The sequence below is a fragment of the Cydia splendana genome, chromosome 4 (genome assembly GCF_910591565.1).
Source record: "Cydia splendana chromosome 4, ilCydSple1.2, whole genome shotgun sequence".
NCBI lineage: Eukaryota > Metazoa > Arthropoda > Insecta > Lepidoptera > Tortricidae > Cydia > Cydia splendana.
The window spans coordinates 22,420,593-22,428,228 of record NC_085963.1 but is presented as its reverse complement, the minus strand read 5'-3'; positions in this window follow the sequence as shown (position 1 = coordinate 22,428,228).

Sequence of the window (7,636 nt, the reverse complement as noted above, 5' to 3'; positions counted from 1 at the left end):
ATACATGTACGGACATGTCCGAGCGAAATGAACGCGCGAATGATAACTAACTCATGTGAATGATGTCATTCAGATATCGCTTTGATGTCAGGCCACAGTATAATAAATAGTACTAACGTACAGTATGGACACTCCCTGCCTCCCGTTGAAAGTGCCGCCCACCCGCTCTCGGTTACCTCTCAGTTACCGGCTGGCAAGGACGCGACGACGCGGTGCGCAGAGCGGAGGCCACGTAAAATATTAAACAAATATTTACAAAACCTTTTGTAATGGGCGTGTGTTGTGCTGTGTACGGTTGTTTAAGCTCTATAAACGACAAAACTAAAAGAAAGTTCCACAGATTCCCATTGTATGAATCAAGGCAAGTACATACCCAGTTATTTTTAAAGTATTTTATGTTTTAGTAGAATACCAACTTACAATAGGTATTATAGGTATATACTTATGTTTAGTATTTCTTTTACCCTATCTGTTTTAGACCTAAACCTATCAGATCACACTGAAAACAACACAATATCTATATGAACAAAAAATCATGTTTTCAACTTACGTAATATTTTGGTGACCTGAATTTCCTTACAAAAATTTTGTTACTTTGATTCAAAATAGGAAACTATTGTATAAATCGAGCTTAGATACCCACCTTACAGCATAATATGATTCTTAGTTCTTCCTAATTCGCGCAATGAGTTTTGGGTCATTGAGGTCATCGAACTTGTCATCAAAATGGCGGGAACCCTAGCACGTCTTATCTCACTCACACAAGCATGGTACGCGTTCACCTACACGAGCTTAGACTGTGTGCGTAGGAACGCGTTTGTTTCATACATTTGATCGCCAGTGTCCGGGGTGTGGTCAGGCGCTTGTTCGAATTGGCCTGAATGAGTCAAAACAGTTATACTAACTAACTATACTGTCCGCATTAAGTATTGACGTCTGCGTAAAATGCTTAGGTATTTCTGCTCTTTAAGCCTGAAGAGAGACAGACAGACAAGCAGAAACCATCATTATTTCTTCTGCCCCACCGTGCAATACCGGAGCATTCCACATGCTGTCCCGTACAAACGCATTTTATTTCCTGTGTTGCGACTTTTTTTCGGCATTTAAAGCAGGCGATTATTTTTCTGCTTTCTGTGCATATTTTTGACCATTTGTCATAGGAAAGGAAACTCTTATACCTGCAAATCTTCAGAAAATTCGCGTTTGTACGGGATAAACGGTAGATAATTTCATGAAATGCTCCTACAGTGGTGTGGCAGTATTGTAGTCACTTCATCTAAAAGAGCCTAAAATTAAACGGCATTTGAATTACTTACTGACCGTACTCATTGCTGTGAGTAAGTAATAGGCGCAACATTACAAGCAAACAAAACCGGTCAAGAGCATGACGGACTATATTATAGTAATATAATAATATATAAGTGTAGAGTGAGCTTAAAGGATGACTCACGCTAGACCGGGCCGTGCCCGGGCCGAGACGTCCGACAATTCATTTTCTATGAGGGCTAATTGGTAACCACGTGGTGCTTTCCGTGCTTTCCATAGAAAACGAAGCTCTGGCCCGTGAGTCATCCTTTATTCTTCAAATATGCACTTATTTATGAATGTCAGAAACTACCACCGTTTAAACCCTACATCACGTCCCCGAGGCCGAGGCGATGCAAGAAACTCGGAGAACTCGTACCAATGAGCTCAGAACTCAGAACGCACCTCCTATTATTAATTTCAAACCACACCTGCCCTGCCCCGTGTATACCGCCTGCTGCCATAGAATAACATCTCAACGTTTACACATTATTGTCACGAAATATGCACATAATCCCTGCATTTTGCCATAACTCAAAAACGGCTTTGGCACCGAGCAAAGTGCATGGTGAGGGTAAGTAAAGCGATCGCAGCGCATAAGGTGGTAAAAATAGGCACTAACGTCGGTTAGCGTCTCTAAAATTTCATACAAGTTCAAGATCATCATCATTAACTTAAGATTCGAGTCGGTGGAGTATCTTCCAGCTTTCCCTATCTTGCGCCAGCTCTTTGACTTTTTGATACGACACGACCCCTACTTGGCTCGAAATGGAACTTTAATTTACAAAGTAAATATACAAAAATTTGTTCAGCGTCATGACACGCTCGCCTTAAACTGGCTTACTAACCTAAGGTCAGAGGCCGGTGGGCCACGGTAGTGACGCAACTCATCTAATTGTCGCAGCCAATCCAGATGCGGTGTGCGTGCGCCACTTAGCACGTACGAATACGAAATTATATGTATAGTTGCTACACCTACAAACTTCAAATTTAAATGGTTGGACTATTTATACACCGTGGCCAAAAAATAAGTGCATTCCCGTTGCCAGGGAGGTTTTAGGATTATACTGAGCAACTTTTATAATACTATGGGACCAACACCGAAATCGCGAAAAAAAATTTACCCTCCCATAGAAAATGGACCGGCCAAAATGTATGAAACACTCAAATATTTTTTTCGCGATTTCGGGGTTGGTCCCATAGTAAAAGTTACTCAGTATAATCCCAAAACCTCTTTGGCAACGGGAATGCACTAATTTTTTGGCCACCCTGTATAAATAGTCCAACCATTTAATTTTAAATTTCAAGTATGTAAGTGTAGCAACTATAAATGGGTCACACGAACAAAGATGTATCTTACATCTTTGCCGCGGCAGTAAATAAGTCGGTACTTACCTGTCTTATTTCAGCTATATCAAGGGTGCGTTTCGACCAGAGATGTGCGAGGATACGTTGCGAGGGATGTGTTTTTAAGAACCAAATGAAATCATTCTATTGGTAACCGTAACTTACTTTCTATACATTTCGCTTGCACTAATATGCCAGTACGAGCGTGATGTGTAGAAAGTAAAGTAGGTAAGTTACGCAGACGTTTGCGAATATGTCAGTGTCAAACTCGTGGTAAGGCTACAGCTAGTTTAATATTTTAAAACAAAACTTGAGTTAGTGAAAAAAGCGTTGAATCTGACACTACGTTTGATTCATATTTAATAGGTTTTTTTAATATAAAACGAGGCTCTGGAAAATTGGCAAAATAATCTGACATAATACATATATTATATTGGCAAGGCGCGAAATCGGTAGAGGGGGAACTGGCGCTGATTGTCACAAACATACACATCTTATGGAATGTTGTAAATTAATGCTAGCGCTAGAAAAACCCACAAAAGGAAGGCAGCATCAGTCGTGCACCTAGTAAAGAAATGTTTTAACTTAGGTACTGTTTTGGGAACAAAAACATAAAAAAAATGTATTCAAAAGGTTTTTTTTTAATTAATATGTCATATTGGTTTTGATTATATAGGTGATACGAAAGTAAACACGTATAATCAAACAATCATACACTTTTATTATATGATACAAATCCAATATAAACAATTAAACAACCGATAAAATTCAATCCAATAAACTTAGGAACCGTTAAACGTAAGAATGACACATGCCTGTGCTAACTCGGGGCACGAATATTAATTGATGTTTATTATTTTATTAATGTTTATTGACGTATATTTATGCATTTGCTTATTGGAAATCCTGTATTATTAACAGGTTCAATATCATGTCTAGTATCGAGCTAAGGTGAAAAATTAAATACTTACCATCATCACTTTTGTGTTCGTGCCCCGAGTTAGCACAGGTATGAATTACAGGTGTTAAATTATTTAATTTATTGAGCACTATTACATTATAATTATATAACTTCCTACTTCATAAAATAAGTAAAGTATGTACCTTAAAATAAAATGTAAAATGAAAATAATGTGTTTTTAACGGTGTTTCAATATACGCCATTAAGAAACTCATCATTAAACTGATCTACCACACCGTCACCGCAAAGTCAAATGTCAACATATTGCAGTATTTTTCCTACATTACAATATCGTCAAAAACTCTGGCTTAACAAAGTCCAAATAAGTCAAAGTCACAATTGTCAACTAGTATGGTACGCCTACTGGGGGTTAAAAAACGTTTCTGAACGGTGACAATATCTGTTTAGATTGATCATTCGCCGTCTGTTGCTGGTCCAACAAGTAAATATTGATGCTCGGTAACCGTCGTTACTTATCGCCCCAGAAATGAACAGGAATTCAGTGTCCAGTGTCGTCGTCAGCGTGGTAAAATAGGCCTCTGATTATAAAATAACAATGACAATGTAACCTCGTTACATTGTCTCAACTCAAGTCTCACTCAACGGGGAAAAGATATACCTACCTAGGACCTAGATACTGTGGTTTCTATTAAGTAAATAAGTCCCTCAAAACTAAAAAAATGTTTACATTAGTAAGTAAGTACTTTATGTCCTCATACCTAAACCAATTATCTAACAGGGTCAAACACAAAACTGTGTTCGCGTCTTTCCTGTAAACATACACAAAAGTTAAGGGCTATTAAGGTAAATTTTCTTATTTAACCCTTATCCACATGAAAAGGTACTCATTTACTTATTTGGATAAGTATGATAAAATCATTACCTACCCCTCAAGCTGTTAACTATTGCCCACGACAGGAGAGAAAACTGTACAGTTCGCGCAAACACACAACCTTAATTTTTGCCATTTAATCCCTTAAGTTTTGTGTATGTCTACAGAAAAGACGCGAACACAGTTTTGTGTTTGACCCAACAGCATTACGGTTAAAATTAAGCGCACCAGCATCTTTCATCTTTCCTCTAATTCAGTTGGCAAAAAACAATATACTTAAGAATATTCGTTAAACAGAAGTTTGGCCAAAGCGCTTTATTTTAATCGTTTTTCTGTATTATTACTATCTTAAATTATATCACAACATCACACCACTAGCACAGCACTTCCTCAAGAAGTAAAGCTTCGCACGACAGTCTCTACCCGAAGAGGTAAAGATATAAAAGCCCTGATACGATCGCAAGACCAATAGGAGGCAGTGCAACTCCTACAAGCGCTCCGAACGAAAGAGGCTCCCTTGTGGTATCCAGCTGCTTCTCCCGAGGCTCTACAGGCAATTTTTCTTCATCCACAACCTCTCCCATGACGTACTGCTCACGCCATGTGTACGCATCGTCACTGTGTCCCACATCGCGGAAGCATTTAGTTGCATCAGATCCTGCGTTATCTAACAAAACTTCTACACCGCCTGGATGGTCTTCAAGAAAACCAGTTACATCGTAAACGATGTTGTCAATGATGATAGCTGCGTCGCCGCGATGGTTGCGAGCTTCGATCTCTTTCCTTGTAAAACGACGTGCAGACATGGTTTAAAGATTTACAGGTGACACAAGTGGTGCATGCAGCGCGCGATTAGTAACTGTCTATACTGGTGTCCGAACGCAAACGATGCGCGTCATAAGCACGCAAACCGGACAATTTGGTTAACTAATGTGATATCGAATTAAATCAGTCAGAATCCAAGGGTTACACAAGCAGGAAATGTAGGCGTGATTGGATAAAAAGTTAAAATGTTTTAGCTTTCATGGAAAGAACAATAGCCGAGAAAAATTTTGATTTCCGTTTTTACCAGCAAATTACGAGTGTACCTACGCTTGTCTGAGTTGCTGAGATGATTGTCACACATTTGTTCGCAATTTCGTACTATATCGAGAGTCTGTCAATAATAATCATTTTTCTATTGTTTTATTTCATACAAACGTAAGTATTTGCTATCAATGACCTAGTAAAAAATAATTGATTCATTCAACAATTAATAAAACCGCAAGGATATCAAAATAGGTAGGTAGGTACTTTATTATATTTATATTCGTAAGCATAGCAAACCAGTTGTGGAACTTGCTCACCTTTAAAGCGAGTAGATGGGGTATTTACCTATAAACAGTCATTAGCCAACAGATAAGCAAGGAGGTGTAGTGAATCACTCTAGTGCATAACTGCATAAGTTATTTATCCTATAAAATGTGTTGAAACTATTGACTACAACTCTGTAGATACTTATATTCCTGCCCTTCCTGCCCTTATCCCACGAAATGTGGGGTCGGCACAACATGTTTTTCTCTTCTATTCATCTCCTCTGTCTTTCGTCTCCTCAGCACTCACTCCTTTCATTCTCATATCCTCTTTCACACAAGCCATCCATCGTTTTTTGAGTCTGTCATCCGCTCTCCGTTCATCAACATTCATCCCTAACATTCTTTAAATTATTTTGTGTGCTATCAAAATCGTTGCAGACTTGTCTTGGTCTAACTGTATGCAATTGTCTGTCATGAAATAAATCTTCTAATCTAATCTAAGTTCTTGTGACACTAAAGCTTCTCAAATTTGCAAATACCTTACAAAGTTGGATTAGTACTACCTGGCCCCAATTTCACATCGGTGACAGGTGCGACGAATTGTAAAATCACTGTTGCTGACGTCACAGGCATCCATGGGCTACGATTACCACTTACCATCGGGCGGGCCGTACTCCTGTTTGCCACCATCATTGTATTATTTAAAAAAACTTTATTATATCGGATAAAAACAGATATTTCTCTTGCGAGGTTTCTGACAATTGTCAAAGATTTAGAAGAATTGTAGGTAATTCTTGACAGGTAATGAGTTATATGTCGGAATTTCGTGACAATTGTAGTGTTTCTTGTGACAATTGTCAGAAACCTCGCAGGAGAAATATCTGTTTTTATCCGATATAATAAAGTTTTTTTTAATAATACAATGATGGTGGCAAACAGGAATACGGCCCGCCCGATGGTAAGCGGTAACCGTAGCCCATGGATGCCTGTGACGTCAGCAACAGTGATTTTACAATTCGTCGCACCTGTCACGTTGGTGAAACAGGGGCCAGGGGTGCGAAACTCCTGGGGCCAAATTCGACACGTACTTATCTGACATTTGAAATCCACTTCATATCCTCAGTTGATTGTATCGCATGTTCGTCGAATCGCATTCTATCGCAAACATGCGATCGAAAAAATAAGTAAGAAAAAATCAACTTTGTTTTATTACTACTATACGGTTTATTATAACTTTGAACTCGGGGTATGTCGGTTACGTCGGTTTGGTTTCGTTGTCACCTAACTGTGGATTGCTAATGTCAAATTTTGACAGGTGTGGATACTATCGCTAGACTTTTTTGTCCATGGGCTTGGGCACCATCTTGGAGTTTTTGACGTGCGAAAGGGTATTTTATAGCATAGAGTAAAGCTTTTTTTTTTAGTATATACGTTTACAGGAATTAATGACATCTTGTGAGCGATAGATGAACTAACGCGCTATTCACGGTGCGGCGGCGAGTAGTGGAATTTCCATCAATCAAAAGGGGACTACACTGTTGATGGTCGATAAAGGCTATTATTAATTGAATTTTAACAGCACGAACGCCTTATTGACAAGCGTTCTTTTTGTTAAACCCACACCTATACGTCAAATAATGCTCGCTCCACACATTCACCTATGAACGCTCAAAAATGCTTATTCACGTTCATAAACCAAGTTGTACTTTAACCATATTTAGAAAAGTCCGTTTTTTATTACTGGGTGGAATTAGGGATGAAAATCCCGGAAAAAATCAAATGCTTATCGATCATTTCACAAAATTTAGTTTTTCCGGTTTTTTTCCAGTTTAGGATGACTCATGTTAGACCGGGCTGTGGCCGGGCCGGAGCTTCCGGAGCTTCGTTTTCTATGCA